At 38.8% G+C, this 17646-nt stretch overlaps 1 long non-coding RNA gene across 2 annotated transcripts; it reads right to left on the bottom strand.

The window, feature by feature from the left end:
* Positions 1 to 3: 3 nt before the first annotated feature.
* LOC145462722 (uncharacterized) lies at positions 4 to 8404 on the bottom strand. Of its 2 annotated transcripts, none has more exons than XR_014041243.1 (3): positions 8377 to 8404; positions 1212 to 1309; positions 4 to 657 (listed from the first exon to the last, which is right to left on the bottom strand). It is a non-coding gene; the product is annotated as an uncharacterized LOC145462722 (long non-coding RNA). The 2 variants fall into 2 exon arrangements; XR_014041242.1 differs by lacking the exon at positions 8377 to 8404 and adding an exon at positions 2640 to 2714.
* Between the last annotated feature and the right edge of the window lie 9242 nt (positions 8405 to 17646).

Genomic DNA, 17646 nt, shown 5'->3' with positions numbered 1-17646 from the left:
CACGACTTACAAGTAACTGATACCTCCGTGTCGGGAAACCCGAAGTTTGAACTTCGGCTTAAACCGACACGAAGTTATCAGTTACTTACAGTCACGACGTACAGTACATTAGGTTTCTTGTAACTGGGACACTCCCCTAGTACGCATGCGTATTAGAGGCTACTGTACCACAAGGATGGGTGGACCAAACTCTTGCTATAAGTATAAAAGAAATGCTAGTTAGTGGTAGTGGCGGGGAGGTGGCGGTGTTCCACATCAATTTTTGCCTTCCTTCCAAGGTTGACAATTTTTCTTTGGCGACTTCTTAAAACTTGTCATTTTCACGGCATCTGAAAGAAAGAGGTCGCAAGTGAACTTTACATATACAAACGTTTCCCGCCAAAAGACTTAGAAAAAATTTTATTATAAAATATGATATCAAACGCGCATGCGTGCATGCAAAGCTGTACCACAAGGACGAGAGCTCGAAACCCTCACTATAAGTATAAAAGAAATGCTAGTTAGTGGTGATGGCGTGGAGGTGGCGGTCTTCTACATACACTTTTGCTTTCCTTCCAAGGTTGAGAATTTTCCTGTCTGGTACTCATTTTTTGCAGCGCATTTGCAAGATTGTCTTTTGTCTTTCGCCTTTCCCCACATTGGTCATTTCAAAGGCATCTGAAATAGAAGAGAATGTGACTTAAAACATACAAATATTTCCCACCAATTAAGAGACTTAGAATATTATTCCAAAAGAACATGATCGTAACAACTTAGAAGCTACTTAGACTTATGCAATTCCTTCGATGACTTAAACTTAAACAATATCTCCAAATTTTACATGCACTTGTACTTGATGTACCAAAACCGGCACAATCAAAACCAACTATAGCGAGACACGTTTTTTTCACTTGAACTTCCATACTCTCATTGCGCGATTTCTCAGAAAGAATATTTTCTTTCACATGTAAATCTGCATGTAGCTGTCCCTGAACTGGCACGATTCAAAATCGATCGTAGCGAAATTTGCTTTCATCTTCACGTTTGAAAAAGTACTGTTGACGTCTAATCAAGTTAACGGCCAAATATGCAACAAAAGGTTTCAACCGTTTAACATCTGCCTAGTTCTGTACGTAAAATTCATTACACACTCTTAAACTTAAGTTTGTTGAATGCCTTGATATGAACGAGATAAGATTACGTATAGCAAATATATAAACAATACGACTTACCCGAGTTTGCCTATCGCGTTCAGAGGATTCATTCGACAGCGTGCATGATGTCCTTGAAAGCCATCTTCTCAAACTTTGAAGCTGCTCGCTGTTGAAGCCTAAGGGAAACAAAAAGTAATAAAAAGAAGTTAATCTTATCCGACTGTCACTGTTAACTTTCCGTATAAATTAAAATATAAGGCAAGAATAAACGCAAATAAGATGCAAATTGTGCCGTTCTTCCGTTCTACGATAAACACATCATGCTTTTTTTCACAAGGTAATAAGCTATTTTTTAAAATATATATACAGATATTTCCAATTCGCAAATAATCAGCTCCCCTTTAATCTTTTTTTACGACCACTAGTGATTACTAAAATTAGATTTTATTATCTCAGAACGCTGCGATAACTGTAAACATGACAGATTTATAATTATTTGCTTGTTCACCGTTTTAATACTTCAAAGCTGAGGATCATAAATTTTACGTTTGTATCTTTAGCGAGATAAAATTTCCCCCGAAAACAAAACAAAAACAATTGAGCACTAAAGTATTACATTGTGTGCGCTGTTCAGGTACGTCACGTTGACCATTAGTGCGCGCCACTCGTATGCTTATGTAGTCAATTTTTCCGCGCGAAATTGTATCAAGTCGAGTTGGCGCAGTGGTTTGGTGCGCGCCTCTCGCTCCGGGACTAGACAGAGTCGCGAGTTCGAGTCCCGGTCCTGGCGTACGGAAGTACTTTTTTCCTTTTTAAAACCAGAAATTAATTGATCAAACCTTCCTCATGTACCAATTTTATCAATTTTACAGAGCAAAATCCGATCGCTTACATTAAAGGAAAAAGAGCAAAGAATTTATCGTAAAATGTAATCTGCGTTCAACCATTAAAAAACCGATACTTCTCCTGGCCAAACGAACTTGCCTCATGGTTCCAAACCTTTTATAGCTCGATGTATTCGATATTCTTATACTAAATACGCAGCAAAGTTCAGCCAATGTCGCAATGTTGGTCTAATGACCGGTTTCGTTATTCTCAGTAGTGAAATTTCTCTGCCGTTTTGCAACTTGAATTATGTAGCGGTAAAGTTTAACAAAAAATCTCAAAAAAGCTTTTAAGGTTGGTTCACGCTACCTGCAAAATCAATAAAATGGCGGTTCCGCCGCCAAAAATCACTCGCGCGCGAATCCCGCCAGTCACACATGTTACATATGGTTCTGAGGTTGTAAAACAGAACATTGTACTCCAGTCCACCCATGTACAGTAGCACTGATATGTTATTTTGAAAATTCTCAAACTAAATTGCAATTTCAACCAACACTGACCAAATCGGATCCCGATCGCTGTTACAACCAAACCAAACGTCGTTGAAGTATAATGAACGTCGTACCACATGTACGCATATTGGACCTATTCGAGCCATTTAAGATATCTAAAGGGGCACACCCGTATTGTAGCGAGACCAATTATTATCACGTTTAACATCTTTGTTAAGTTGAACAACTTTGGTTTTTAAAGGTGTGGAGGGTACGAACATTATTTGAACAGTGTCTCCTTTTCATTTAGCGGGTTGGTGCTAACGCTAGCTCAATTCAATCAATTTGTATCATGCTGATGCAGACAGTCTAACTTCAAAACCAGGCAAGTTTCTATTTTGAACTGTTTTGAAGTGAAAACCACACTATGTTGAGGACGCAGAAACACAGGGGCCGGAGAGAAAATATACTTGGAGAACCCAACTCCTTTGCAGGTCAGTTCTCACACCCATCTCTCTGCATTTCTCTCTAACAAAATTTCTAACAAAGTTTTTTACCGAGATATTTCTCGTCATTTTAACAGCACAAGATTTGTAACAAGACAATTTACAGCATCTTCGGATAATGCAAAGACGCCAACCAACCAAACAATTTTCTTACAACCATTGTGCAAGTACTTTAAAGTAATATTTTCTTTTAGATGTGCGTGCAGTTTCGATCATAACACCTACAGGTAACAACCCGTTTTTGGCATAGGGTTAGGCTTATAAGGGAGAGACCCCTGGGTTTGCCAGCCAGCACAACTTTGGCTGAGTGACCCATCTTTCAAGGAGCAAGTCTCCTGCTACCCTGATGTAACATCATATCTCGAAATCTGACTCAAACCTGCATTGATAATTAGTCTGAAATCTCTCATAATTATTTACCGAGATTTTTTTCCATTAAAACAACAAGCTGGTGACTGTTTTTAGTCCATGGGCTAGGGCAGGTTCTCGGTACCATTCGGGGGGAGAAAATGTGAGTGATATCTGATGAAAGGTTGTATGAAGGACTTTTCAAATTTACTTGATAGCAATCGTGAAAGAGTAGCTTTCAGTATTTTTTGCCTACTTCTTTTTTTCAAAAATATTGCCATGACATGGAAACGAGGCTCACATTAAAACAGTTATTTTAAATGCGTTCTTTATTTATAATATTAATTAATTACTACATTGTACAGTAAACAGCTTTTCTTAACATTTTTGGTTAAAAACTAAATTTATAAGTTGATTTGAAAAAGAAAAACTTAAATGAAACCAAGCAGCTCAAACTCGAAAAGCATCATGGGTAACGTCTAAGATGACGGTCTCGCTGCATGGTAAATACTTCAAAGTTCTTGCCAAATTTTCGCAGTTTGGACGCTTTTTATCAAGTAATATAGAGAAACAGGGAACACTTAGTATTTTTATGCCCACTGAACAAAATACTTACAAACATTCAAGAGTCGCTGTTCGACTCAAGGAAACTTGACTGCTATGTACAGTTTCAATTGTTGTTTTATTCCTAGACCAAACTGAAGACCTGCTTTTAAAACTTGTATTATTCACTGCTCATATGATAAAAGTCTGCTAATTATTCCTATTTTAAAAAAAGATTCGACTCTTTGAAATATTTATTGAACGCGGCTACAATTAAAAGTCACGGGCCATTGCTTTATTCATTGGCAGAGAATACCAAGGAAGGAGAAATTCCCAAAGTCATATATCACAGGAAATGTCGTAGTCTTTTTAGCATGAAGCGAGATTAGTTGGAGAGTATTTTTCAAACAACGGCCGCGAAACAGATTTCGAAGTTTAATTTGCAAAGCGAAGGGCAAAGATCTCGTCGGCAAGAGCCAAGCACGAGCGGAACTTGCTCGAAAATGTACACTTTTTGCGAAAATAAGACTGCATGTACGAGAACACGCGATCCCTTTGACTCGGTAGGTTGACTTGTATTTAGATGCTTTAGAAAAGTTGCTATTGCTGCGGGCGATAGCAGGCTTATTGGCCTTGCCTGTCGTGATTTGGTAGCAGCTGAAGCGTGTTACCATGGTCGGTGCTTTTGAGATTGTGCCTGACCAGATAAAGCGAGCAAGTACACTGACTTGGAGAGCAGTGAACCGGACTCGGATGAAAACCAATTTTTTTGATATAGAGTCTCAAGCTTACGACAAATTGTTTGAGTTTATTTGATCAGATTTATTAAGTCCCAGGCTTATTTAGATGGTTGATCTGAGAGAGAAGCAGTAATCTCCATGCGATCAATGGGCGCTACTGAAATATCCGAATCAACTAAAAAGACATTTCTGAAGAAAGTTAGAAAACGATTTCGGCGACTTGTTACAATTTGAAGATCTCCCGAACAATAACAAAGTTTTTGTTCTTTCCAAAAATTTTTCAAATACTCAACTGGCCAGAGAGATGGTAACTTTATCTCAGCAATTCAACAGGGCTGACTCCATGTAAGGTCAAGGAAAATAGCAAGTTGGACTGTACATCTGTAATGCAGTTCCTTCAAATAATACTGAAATGGCATGGCCACCGAAATCTTCTAAACTATGTGACAATGCAATCAATCTCCCAGCAGAACTAGATGCCTTTTTATATACTCGTCTAACTAATGGAATATCCTCATCGCTACCGCTGCCCTGTTGGGAACTCTTTTGGGCAAGACAATATATACGGGATAACTGGAGGAGAACCTTCCAAGCAAATGCTATTACCATACGCAGTAAAAACTTTGCAAACCGCAATGTTGAACTTATACAGATGTTAAGCCGATGTGGGCATGGGATTGCCTATACGCAAATCGAGGAAATAAACACAGCACTTTGCCTACAAAAAATGGCCTTGACGCCTGATAATGATGTTCCTTTGCTGAAAAATATTCAAGCTATGCTTGCGTGGGATAATATTGATAGAATAGAAGAGACGCTTCATGGCGCAGGAACATCTCATCGAGTAAATGTTATTGCTGTCTAAGCCAGGCATTTTGGTCCCGGAATCTCCTTCCGCCCCCTGGAACTGAGCAAGCTAGGACAAGGAAAAGAAACATTGATCCTCCAGTGATCTCGCTTGTACCTCCATATAACGCTGGTGATCGCACGACACGAAGAGGACATGAAATTGATGATGTCGATGCTCGAAGGAAGCTGGATCAATCCCTTTAAGGGAGAAAGGCAAGACCTAGTTGTCTATCTACCGAAAACCTCGCAACTCCTGAGATAGAGAATGATCTGCATGCTTCCGGCAGAGGCTTTCGGAGAGACGGTTTGTAAGACATTTTGTCATGACAGGCAGTTAAACAAGAAGATGAAAGGACAAATAGGGTCAAGCAAAGAAGTAATCATTAAAGCAGATCGTGCGCAGTTTGCTCAAATGATCGTTACCGCTGAGAACAGAACGTTGAAGATGAATGATGTACTGAACCACCTTCTCGGACCTTGCCCTTGGGCCCTTGACTCGGCTGATGCCGGGATTGCTGAAGAGAACCAGCAAATCATCACTTGCCAAGGAGTCAGCCAGAAGAATACGACAGCAGCAGATATGATTCCTCAGCCGTGTGGGCGAATTTTTGACGGAATTGTTGTGGTCCAGGAGATAGGAGGTGACCAGAAAACATTTGCTGAATTGGCTGACGGTATGATGTCCATGGTTTTGCATGAAGGAACAGATAGCCAGCGTATTGACGTGGTCTTCGACGTTCACAGAAATAATTCGATCAAAAACTACAAGAGAGAGAAGAGAGGCTCAGAAGGCGGGCATAAAGTCAGAAACTTCAAGGCAGACTACAAGATACATCAACGGCGGACATTCTTGTCCAATTCCAAGAATAAATCGCTCCTGAGCAAATTTACTTCAGAAAAGTGGCAAAATGAGAGGCACAGAGAGAGAGGTTCGCTGGAAAGACAATCTTCGTAACGACCGAGGATTACTGCTATGAACTCTCCTCAATCGGAGTAACAGCAAGGGAACAACTAAGGTCGACGCACGAGGAAGCAGGTACCAGAGTGTTTCTCCATGCAGCACATACAGAGCATTACGTCTGAGGCTTTTTTTTTATTATCGCATGGTTATGTATGGAGTCTGTAACGCCATTGGACTTTGTTGTAGGATATTCTGTGCCAAACAAGGCAAAGTTGACTCGAACCAGCTACCTCCCTGTGCAGATTGTTTCTGTTGTTTAAGGATGTACTCCTTGAGAGCAAACTACCAATTGCAAGCAGCTATTTGGAGAAGTTTACAGAGCTGCCCTCAAGTCCCTTCACCAGTTGGTCAAAGATGGGTCGAGGAGTACTGCAACTTATCCATCATTGGATGAATGGCAAACCCTGCCCTGCAGTTCTTGAGTTTCTCTCCTGTTTTTGTGCAAGATCGTACAAGATCATGCAAGCTGTCCACGTGCCGACCTGCCTTACAAATGACCTTTAATACACCGATATGTGCCGCCTTCGTGACTGCAACAATAGAGGCCTTAAGTAATGACGACGGCGACGCCAGAGACGACATCCAGTAAAAAATAGTTTTATATTTTACCTTCGAATTTCGCAGCAGTATAGATTTGTTCGTTGCATCTATCTGTCCCAGAACTTACTCAAGCTAAATGTGTAATGCCGGTGTTGAAATCCAAATTAAAATACGAAACATTAGCCGCTGCCGTTCGCGTTCTCCAAAGTAAGCAGAACCTAGTCATTTCACGTTGTTATTTTGAAGAGGACGGCAAAGAAATGTACAAAGATTTATAACGCACTTGCACAGCCATTGTTCTGGTCATTAAATCTTTTGTTTGGTAACGTTCTCGTTGCCTTTGCCGTGGTGGTTTGCTTAAGGTCTCTAATTGTTTTGCTCATTAAACCTTTTGTTTGGTGACGTTCTCGTTGCCGTCGTGGTTTTCTTAAACTCCCTAATAGTGCTGAGGAGGAGGAGATTCTTGATGAACAATGCTCTGATGACAAGGAGGATCAGGAAAATTAAGGCATTTTAAATATAACTAGAAATAATCCGTTAAGCTAGATTAAGAAGATGGTGTTGAGGAAATTGTGAAACCATTACTCCTCCTCGTAAATTATGCATTCTTTTTATGGCAATATTTCTCAATTTCTTATAAATTTTTGGGCTTCTTCAACATAAGGGAGCTTTTCAAAAGTTGTTTTAATGCATAATGAGTGCAAAACACTTTTGCCACATTCTGCTTTAGAATAATAGTGTTTTAACAGCGAAGATGGCGGATCCAAGATGGCCGACAGGTATTAATTGAGAACGACTGTCTTGGTAGCAATTGCATCTCACCAAATCATTAGTTGTGAATCACTTATTTTCTCCTGCTTTCGTTTGGTGAAAATTCTGCGAGATCAACGCATTAAACAAAATACTTAAAAGTTCTTTTGTTAAAATTTAAATATTTTTCAGCGTTGCCATGGAAACAAAATCCTTAAAGCTCATGTAAGTTTTAACTAAGTGGTTTAAAAACTCATCTGGCAGAAATTTCCATCATTGCACATATAAAGTACCCTTTATGTATGGTTATTGAGCAGGGAAATACTACTTTTAAGCAGTCATTGCTTGTATCCTGATGATTCTGCAGAAATGAGTGACGTCACTTTGTCACGTGATAAATCCTATTAAGCTACTCATTTAGCATTGTTATCATGCATAATATGAAACTAGAGTAATTGCAGTTTTCAAAAATATATAGTAGCATTACTCCCCCTGAGTGGTACCGAAATGTTATCTTTGGGGTCCTGGCCCATGGACTATTTCGTCCCATTAACTGATTCTGGCTACAGAATTTTGTCACAGATTTTAAATCCGGTAAACTTAGGTTAGTTAAACGCGCTGATTGAGGTAACATTCAGCATAGCTGATCAAATAATCAAATCTACAGTAAATGTTAGCAACATAACTTACTTGAGTTTGTCTCTCGTGTTAACGAAAATGTGAGAGGAACTTTTTCAACAGTGTAAATGATGCTTTGGAAAGTCACCTTCTTGAACATTTGAAACCAGCCACCGTTGATACCTGAAAGAACAAGATAAGAACCTTTATTTAAGTGTCAAAAACAAAAATGTTTTACCTTTATTCCAGACGAAGAATAAACACAAATAAGATGCAAATTGTTTAACGTAAACGCATCTACTATAATTGTTTGTGTTACACTACAGCAATTTAACTGACTACAATAAACTGGTTTTAAATAAACAGTTCTGAAGCGCGAACTAATAATCAATGCCACGTTGACTTTTCTATGACCGTCACTAATAAAATTTGCCTTAAATTCATTACACAATTACAAATATATAAAATTTCGTCTTTGCCATGATTTACATACATGTACTTCAAAGCTGCGTTCATAAGTTTATCATCCCAAGATAGACTTGCGCAAAAAGAAAAATATATAACATTTGAAATATACAGTATGATGTGTGTTGTGATCGAATAGCTGTATTTTTAAGCTATCTGACTCGATGATTGGCTCTCAGGTATACAATGCATTCTGATTGAATACTGTAGCCAATCGTTTTGCAGATACCCCCAACTGATTTTTTGTTTTTTGTAATGCCTTTTACGAGCATGGTAAAATTTCTTGCAGAGTTTCATCCAAAACAGAACATTGTGTGCAAATCCACAGGACAGATTACACTTTCAATGAATGGTAATAATAAACATTTGTAACTATTGATAGACTAGCCCGCCTAGACTAGCACTAGCTATCCATGGACCAGTCCAACTGTAAAATGTGCATTAAGGAATAAAAGATGATTGATTGAATTATAACCAAACTGAACGTGGGTAAAGGGTAAGTAATTAAGGCTAGTTCCATATGTACGCCTAGCGGACCTATTTCAAGACAATCTAAGTTTCTAAATGAGACTACCTGTATTCTGGTGAAATGGATGAAAGATTGTCATGTTTAACATCCTTGGTCGTAAGGTTGAATACCTTTGGTCTTAAAATCCTGTGGAGGTTAAACATTTTATTTGAAGAATATTAATTAATCAATAAATTGTTAATATTGATGATAATAAATTATCATAAATTCTAATCATTATTTAATTAGTAATTTTCTCCTCAGTTTGCAGGTCAGCACCAGCCATTTATTTGCCAGAAAATAAATAATAAGTAATCAAAACAGTGAATAAAATTGATTTAATACTTGGCAAAATCCTACTCAAATTAGTACACATACTAAGTGAGCTGAGTAGTCATAAAAATTTTCAAATTTTATCTGGGTTGTAAAACTGAAGTCAGAAAAAAAATAAATAGGTAAGTTAATTAAATTTTAAGAAAAGAGAAAACTAGAACTTTCTCAAGATCAGTTTCAAAAATGCAAAAAGTTGAAATTCAAATCAGAGCAACAGTCTATTAGACGTTTTTGAGCTGTTCTTTTGTAGGATCAGTTTCTTTTACACACAGGGAAACAAAGGCACCAGACAAAGGCAATATGAAATTAACTCCTATATAGTTCAGTTCTTACACCAATCTTGCGTGGAGTTCAAGATCAATTTTGTCTTGTGCTTGCAATTTGAATATAAGACCAGTCTATGCTTCACAGATCAAGAAACTCAGAAAGAGATTTTTTGCTGGAACCAGCGACCCCGTGGGCCACTTCTTACACCCATCTCCTGCACAAAGCTCAAGATCCATTCAGAGCATGCAGAAAGTCCAATTGTTCCTAAAAATTTTTTTTTATCTTGCACTGACAATTTGGATATGGGACCAGTCTATGCTTCACAGATCAAGAAACTCAGAAAGAGATTTTTGGTGGAACCAGCTCCCTTGTGGGCCAGTTCTTACACCCATCTCCTGTACAAAGTTCAAGATCCATTCCACGTATGTGGACAGTCCAATTGTTCCTAAACAATTTTTTTTCTCTTGCACTAGCAATTTGGAATGTGGGACCAGTCAATGCTTCACAGATCAAGAAACTCAGGAAGAGATTTTTGGTGGAACCAGCTCCCTTGTTGGCCAGTTCTTACACCCATCTCCTGTACAAAGCTTGAGATCCATTCAGTCATGAAGACAGTGCTGGTTCTGAAACAAGTTCTTATTTTTCACCTTTTTTGTGGGACCAAGTCTACGCTTCACAGATCAAGAAACTCAGGAAGAGATTTTTGGTGGAACCAGCTCCCTTGTGGGCCAGTTCTTACACCCATCTCCTGTACAAAGTTCAAGATCCATTCTGCATATGAAGACAGTCCAATTGTTACTAAACAAGTTTCTTTTTTTATCTTCTACCAGCAATTTACCAGCAAGATCCATTCAAGTTTTTTCTCTTGTGCTTGCAATTTGGAATGTGGGACCAGTCAATGCTTCACAGATCAAGAAACTCAGGAAGAGATTTTTGGTGGAACCAGCTCCTTTGTGGGCCAGTTCTTACACCCATCTCCTGTACAAAGCTCAAGATCCATTCAGCCCATGAACACAGTCCAATTGTTCCTAAACAAGTTTCTTTTTTTATCTTCTACCAGCAATTTACCAGCAAGATCCATTCAGCGCTTGCAGACAGTCTAATTGTTCAAGAACAATTAGACTGTGTGACCTTACACTCTTTTATGAAATGGTCTTGGATTGATGGATAAATCAAATTTTCCTTACCCCCTAATTTATTAATTAACTTGAAACAGTAAACAATAATTTATTGACATAGTCTCTGTCAGTTAAACTCATCACAAATAGATGAGCTTGGGAACTTGTGCCTTAAAAGGTTAGCGGCGTGCCAAAGCCATAAGCCGCTAGGAGGTATCCATGGCAACCCTGGAAAGTAGGAACCACCCAGTGAGCGTCCGCTAACCAGCACCGTCACACTGAAAGAAATTCAGTGGAATCTACTTACCTGGAGAATACTTACTCTGACCAAGAACAAAACGGGAGGGAGGAGAGGGTGCAAGAATCTGCAATGATTCGCGAGCAAAGCAGTGCAACTGATCCGCAACAATCAGCAGAATACACTACAACAATTATGCAATGAACCATAAACCCCTGTAAAACCCCTGATGGCCACCCCACAGGTCACATACTTCCAAACGCGGAAACCACTGGCTGCATAAGCTCATATTTAACTTGCCTAAATGATATTAGCTGGATGGGCACGCTAGCTGGCTGCATTAGCTCGAGTTTAAATTTGCCTAAATGATATTTAGCCACATAAAAATTGGAATGAAATTTTCTCAGTCAGTTAAAACAAATCGTCACAGGACCAGGCCATATTTATTCTGGGTTTGACAACTTCACAATAATTTAGACATAAAGGCTGCAGCAGTGTAGCGTTTTGTGATATACAGGATGAAGTTGGGCAAATACTTAACTGAATGCAATTCTGTGTTTCTTGGTATCTAGTCACAGAGAACATTGTCACTTGAGCTCTTTTCTCCTAATGGAGGAAAACAAATGAATAATATTTATAAACTACATGTAAATAATATTTAATTAACCCAAAGGAATACATGTAATTGTAAACAGCACATGCCTTACAGGCTTAACATGCTTAACTGATTAATTTTTTAAATTGTTAATTACAACTTTTGGTCAGCTTGTCTGAACAATTTTAAAATTCTCAAAACTTTTGTCTAGGAGAAACTGTACTTCACACATCTAAGTAAAGGGTGTAACAAACAAAAAAAAATACTGCTCAGCTGGGGACTTTTATGCTGGAACCTTCAACCCTTCAACCCCCCAAAGTGGGCAATTTGTGCTAAAAGGCTTCCCTGAACTGCTTGTCCGACCAAAGAATGTGTGTGACCTATCTTTTCGTCTTCCTGTCACCCCACAGTGTCTCTGCCACAACAGTCTGAAATTCAGCTTCCTGCATGATCCACTCACAAAGTGTCTCAACACATTCCACCTTTTTTCTGCTCAAACAACCATCTGTTGTAATTAGCAAGCATGGTACTTGTCATTTGTTTTTGTACCTTCATCTACAAGGACCCATTGCCAAGTTCCTCTTTTCTTCCAGCCGCTTTCAGATTCATCACAATCACGTCCAGTAAGTCTGCCAACCTGTCTAGGTCCTTGGCTTTTCCAGGACGAATTGGTCAGAACTGGTCCAATTCCTCTAAATGCAAATTGATCTGACGACATTGACCACCAAATTTTCTCCCCAATCTGCCCTTGGCCACTTCATAGGCCTTGGCTGAATGTCCTAAGCTCTCAACTGCTACCAACACTTCTCCAGATAGGTACTTCTTTAGCTGCAACAATTTATACTCTGCAGTGGCTGGCGCTTTGCAACACAAGCCATAAATGCTGCCTTCCAGCTCCCACATGACTGCTTGTCTCCACTAAATACCAGAATAGAAACCCTCGTCAATTGTTTCCACATGTCTTTCCAGAGCTCATGTTTCGGTGATTCTTCAACAGTCTTTTCATCCTCTTCTGGCTTAACATCCCTTTTGGTGGGCTTGGAGGCGACAACTCAAGCTCCTTGTCCATGGCACCTTTGAACTTCACATATTTCTCTTTGCAATCTCCTTTTGCACGGGCTAATTCCTCCTCCACCTCTCTAACTTCGACTTTCATTTCTTTTTGACAACAGGCATATTCTTCCTCCATTTTCTTTTGAGCATGCTTGACAAATCCTTTTTTGCATAATCGCTCCTCGAGCTTGATGCTCTTATTTCACGGTTACTCGCCACTCCATGTTCTAATAAATCCGCCAGCTGATATTTTTGTCTTGTGAATAGCGATTTTGACTTTCTTGATCTTTTGCTCTTCTATTTTATCTGCAATTTCATCATGGGTATCTTCGCCATCGCCTGTGTCCTTCGCTCACTCGCTGCGCTTCTTTTTTCTTTGAATTTGACGGCATTTTCTTCAATTCGGCGAATTTCCCCAATGTGAACCTCACTCTGCTACCAGTATGGTTCTGCGCTAATACGATTAGTGCTAATCTTATGGCCCCCAAAAAACATACTATTTACATAGATATGCTAAAGTAGTAGTAGATTTATAACTGACAATACAATCTACGTCTGGTAAAGGTCTCTAAATAACCAGCTTGATGTTAGTGGTTCTGAGTTAAACCATTTATTTGAACTTGAAATGAACAGCAATCTCTACGACGAATTATGACTCTAAAAACTAGTAAACAACATCTCAAGTGGTCACAAAACATCCACTAAGCGTTCAAAGTCACGTGACCTAAGTATTTGCACTTTTTGAGTACACTATTTAAGAAATAGAAAACATGTACCGTGTTTCTGTCGTGTTATAGAAACACGAGTGGACGTTTGGGATAACGAGAAATGCACAGTTTCCACGGCTTTTTCAAGTTCTCCCAAACTTTCATGAGTGTTTCCATAACTCGATAGAAACAGAGAGAACGTGTTTTCTATTTCTTTTAGAAAACACCATGATGAAAAAAAGAAAACAACTTGTTAACTTTGATTATCAAAATGTACAGTCTCTTTGCTCGCGCCATCATTACGCCAACAGCTCATGCTAGTTCTGTGTTTCTACCAAGTTTTAGTACAAATCTACTACCGTTCTATTACGAACACTCTTCTATGATTGGCTACGCTACTCACTATCAGTCTATTTGGTGATAGATAGTGAGTAGCATAGCAGTGTACGCTTCTTAACAAAATTACGGCCACTTATTGGCATTTTCGAAGTGTCTTTGAAGAGGATTTCGGTAAAGTTTTGAACGACTAGTAGATTTATACTAAAACAAGGAGATTATTCGCTCTCAATTTCTATGCTTAATAGTTGACTCGGGCTGCATCTTCAACTATCACACAATAGAAATCTCGAGCTCATAATCTAATTGCTTAATAGAAACACAATTTTTAACCAATCCGTGCACATATTTTCTTCAGACTGTTTTCTAAAACAAAATGTGCTTCACATCAGTTAGCATGACTGCAGTCAAATGTAGATTTAGAGACTGCCATTCTACCGTTGCGCAATTTATGTTTAAGCAAAAGCCATTTAGTTCTGTTACTGTATTTAACCTCCCTGAATAAAGGAAGTAAAAACCCAACTGGGTAACCGCGAAGCCACAGGCGCTTCCAGAATTTCTCGCATTTCGCTTAAGGCCTTAAACGTGGAGCTATTTCTAGTATAGCACATAAGCTCGCCTCTGATATAGGCCCTCTTATTGCTTGCAGGATGAAATGACTCAAAGGGAATGTGCAGATACTTATTTAGTGGCTTTTGATAGATAGAAAACCGCAGAGTGCTAAAATTAGCATCTTTGTAAGGAAAGAAATCAAAAACGAAATACTACTTTCATCAATAACATAGTATGTAAGTTTGATAAGATCATTCTTGCTAGAGACAACTAAGAAACTCTAATAGGATTTCTTTGGGACCCTTCCAAACAAAAAAATGTCGTTTTCTAATGTTTTAATTTTTTAACTTTTTTTAATGTTTTAACTTTTTTTTATTTCAGGGGCCATACAGTTAGCGCTAATCGTATGGCCCCCAAAATATTACAACATGCAAGAACATGTGCATTAAGACGATTCTTGTAACGTCCGTTTACAGCATGTTTCAGCAGTTATTCATTTCCACGGGAAGCTAAACTTAGGCACGCTTAAATCATTCCCTGAGGAAGTCTCAGATAGAGACGAAGCACGTCGGAAATAAACGAAAAAGCTTACAACTACAAGACGTCTTCCTTTGTGGTGTTCACTAGCCCGTTAAAAAATCCAAAAAAAATCCAAAAAAAAATGAAAAGATTCCTGACCAATAACCTTCCAAGCAGATGGGCCTAGAGGTAGATCGCAGAACATAGAGCATAGAGCGTAGAATGTAGAGAGTAGAGCGTAGATGGGCTTAGATGGGCGTAGAGCGTAGAGCGTAGATCAAAGAGAGTAGCTGGTATTACGTGGAGCCTAGATGGGCTTAGAGGATAGATGGTTTGAAATCAAATGTTACGAAATAGGCAGGTAACCATAGTAACAATACACAACTACAGTAAAAGCTATGAAGTAGGAGGTAATGTATCTTTCCAACACGTAGGAGGAGACTGGTGACAAAAGTGTAGAGTCGTAGAGCTCTACGAAAATTTCTATGCCAAATCGAGCTTCATAAAATGGGCACCAGTTGAATTATTAGTCTCCAATGCAGGCATATTATAGAGAGTGAGTGTGTGTTAAGTAAGCAAGCACCCCCTTATATTTGAAAAACAGGAAAGACTTAAGTTGAACTTCACAACAGTGAATGTTAACAGATGAAATGCTTTGAAAACTTAACCTCACACAAGTCCTTCTAGTGGGGTTCCTTTAAAAACTGACTCATCAAGGGTACTTTTTAGTTCAGTGTACATGTACATGTATTTAACTCTTTGGTTATGGTTTGAATGTTTTGGGCTTACCCACTGTCCTTCCAGCTTTGTCCACTGTCTGTCCAGACTTCTCCACTGTTCATCCATTGTTGACTGTGTAATAAGACATTCAGAAAAGATTCTTGATTATGACATGACACATGATCCACAGTAACTGTTGACATTTACATATGTACATATATGTATCTACCTGGTTGGTCAAGGTTTGAATGTTTTGGGTTTGCCCACCGTCCATCCAGCTTTGCCCACTGTCTGTCCAGATATGTCAGACTACTGTCCATCCATTGTTGACTGTGTAATAAGACATTCAGAAAAGATTCTTGATTGTGACCTTGCACAGTGATTTTTTTTTATTAGATTTTGACGTCTTTTGACTTTTTTTATTGCAGTTTTTTTAACCAGCCAATCAAAAACATGGGAACTGTTGAGGGTGGAGATGTTAAATTGTCAAATTAACCTCATTCACTCTCGTAGGACTTTCAAAAGTCTCAAGCTACAAACATCTGAAACCAGTGGCAAGTTGTCGCAGTTTGATTAGCCATTTGAAATGGAAGCCATCAGAAGTTGTCAAGCAGATGTCACAAACTAATAAAAAATTTCCCTAGGTGACAAATAGGCCCTTTGCAGCTGGGGTCACAAGACCAAATTTTTCCTAAAAAAAATTTGTATTATGGGCTATATCTTAAAGAACGCCAGAAATGGAAAGAGCGTATTGAAAATACCAAAATGGCCAAGTTTGAGGTCCCAGGAATTAACAAGTAAGTTTATACCACAGTTTGAATTTTTGGAAAATTTAGAGGATTTGTATGAAAAATGTTGCTGGAGAGCAAGGTCTTGCTCTCCAACAACTTTTTCCATACAAATCTTCTTATTCCTTCAAAAATTCAGACTGTCATAAAATCTCATTCTCTGATGATGGGGGCCTCAAACTTGGCCATTTTGATATTTTCGCCCATAATATTATAGCTCATACTTTTATGACAAGTAGGTCACGTGATGGCTTAGCTGCAAAGGGCCTATTGATATTTAGGCACGTAGCACTGTAAAGTTTTGTGTATATACACAACTAACAGAATTCTAGAACAAGGAACTTTCCCAAAGGTGAAACTGAAGAACTCAAGGGTTTCTGTTTATAATTAGCTTTTCAACAATCAGTACCTGTCATGTTACAAACTAGTTACTTTTTAAGTCAGACTAAACATGAAATTCTAACTTTGAATGCAATCTCCACCTTATAATTTTTTGTTACCTTTGCCAGTTTCTTTGTCTGTGCAAAAAAGTCTGACCTGCTGCACATCTCATGTAGTATGTAAAGCAGGGCAGTATAAAATGAATGGGGTAGACGAAGGGGGGAGGGGGGAGGGGGGCAAGAGAACTGGAGGAGTAGGAGAGAGAGAAGGAATGCCTGCTATTCTAGTTCATGCTATAATTATTTGTCCTGTCAATATGTCAAAAATAATGTAATAGCTTTACAACTTTACAGGCGATCATTTTAGATTTTAACCTGTCTTCTTTTGTCTGCACAATGCAGTTATGAATTCATACAAAATGTATGCGCCAAGTCATTATTTGGCTGTGCGACCGTGTGATGCGATTCCAGTCAAAGACCCACATTTCACCCTTGCTCACCACAGAGTCTCCAGTAGCTCAGTGGTTAGAGCCTCCGGCTAGATCACGGAGGGTCATGGGTTCAAATCCCATCTGGAACTCGGATTTTTTTTCAAGTTGATGTCTGTTCTTTTGTCTCTCCTGATAAATGGTGCATACGTATTTTCTATACTTGTAGTTCAAAGTGCCCTCTCTTGAGACCGGTTTGCAGTGCTTTCAGTAAGGTTTGAAGTAGCAGGCTGGGGAAAAGAAGTAGGCGGCTGGGGAAATGAGCACCAAAGGTG

The sequence above is a fragment of the Orbicella franksi genome, chromosome 12 (genome assembly GCF_964199315.1).
Source record: "Orbicella franksi chromosome 12, jaOrbFran1.1, whole genome shotgun sequence".
Taxonomy (NCBI): Eukaryota; Metazoa; Cnidaria; class Anthozoa; order Scleractinia; family Merulinidae; genus Orbicella; species Orbicella franksi.
Note: the sequence above shows the minus strand (reverse complement) of the source record. Positions and strands in the feature narration are given on the sequence as shown.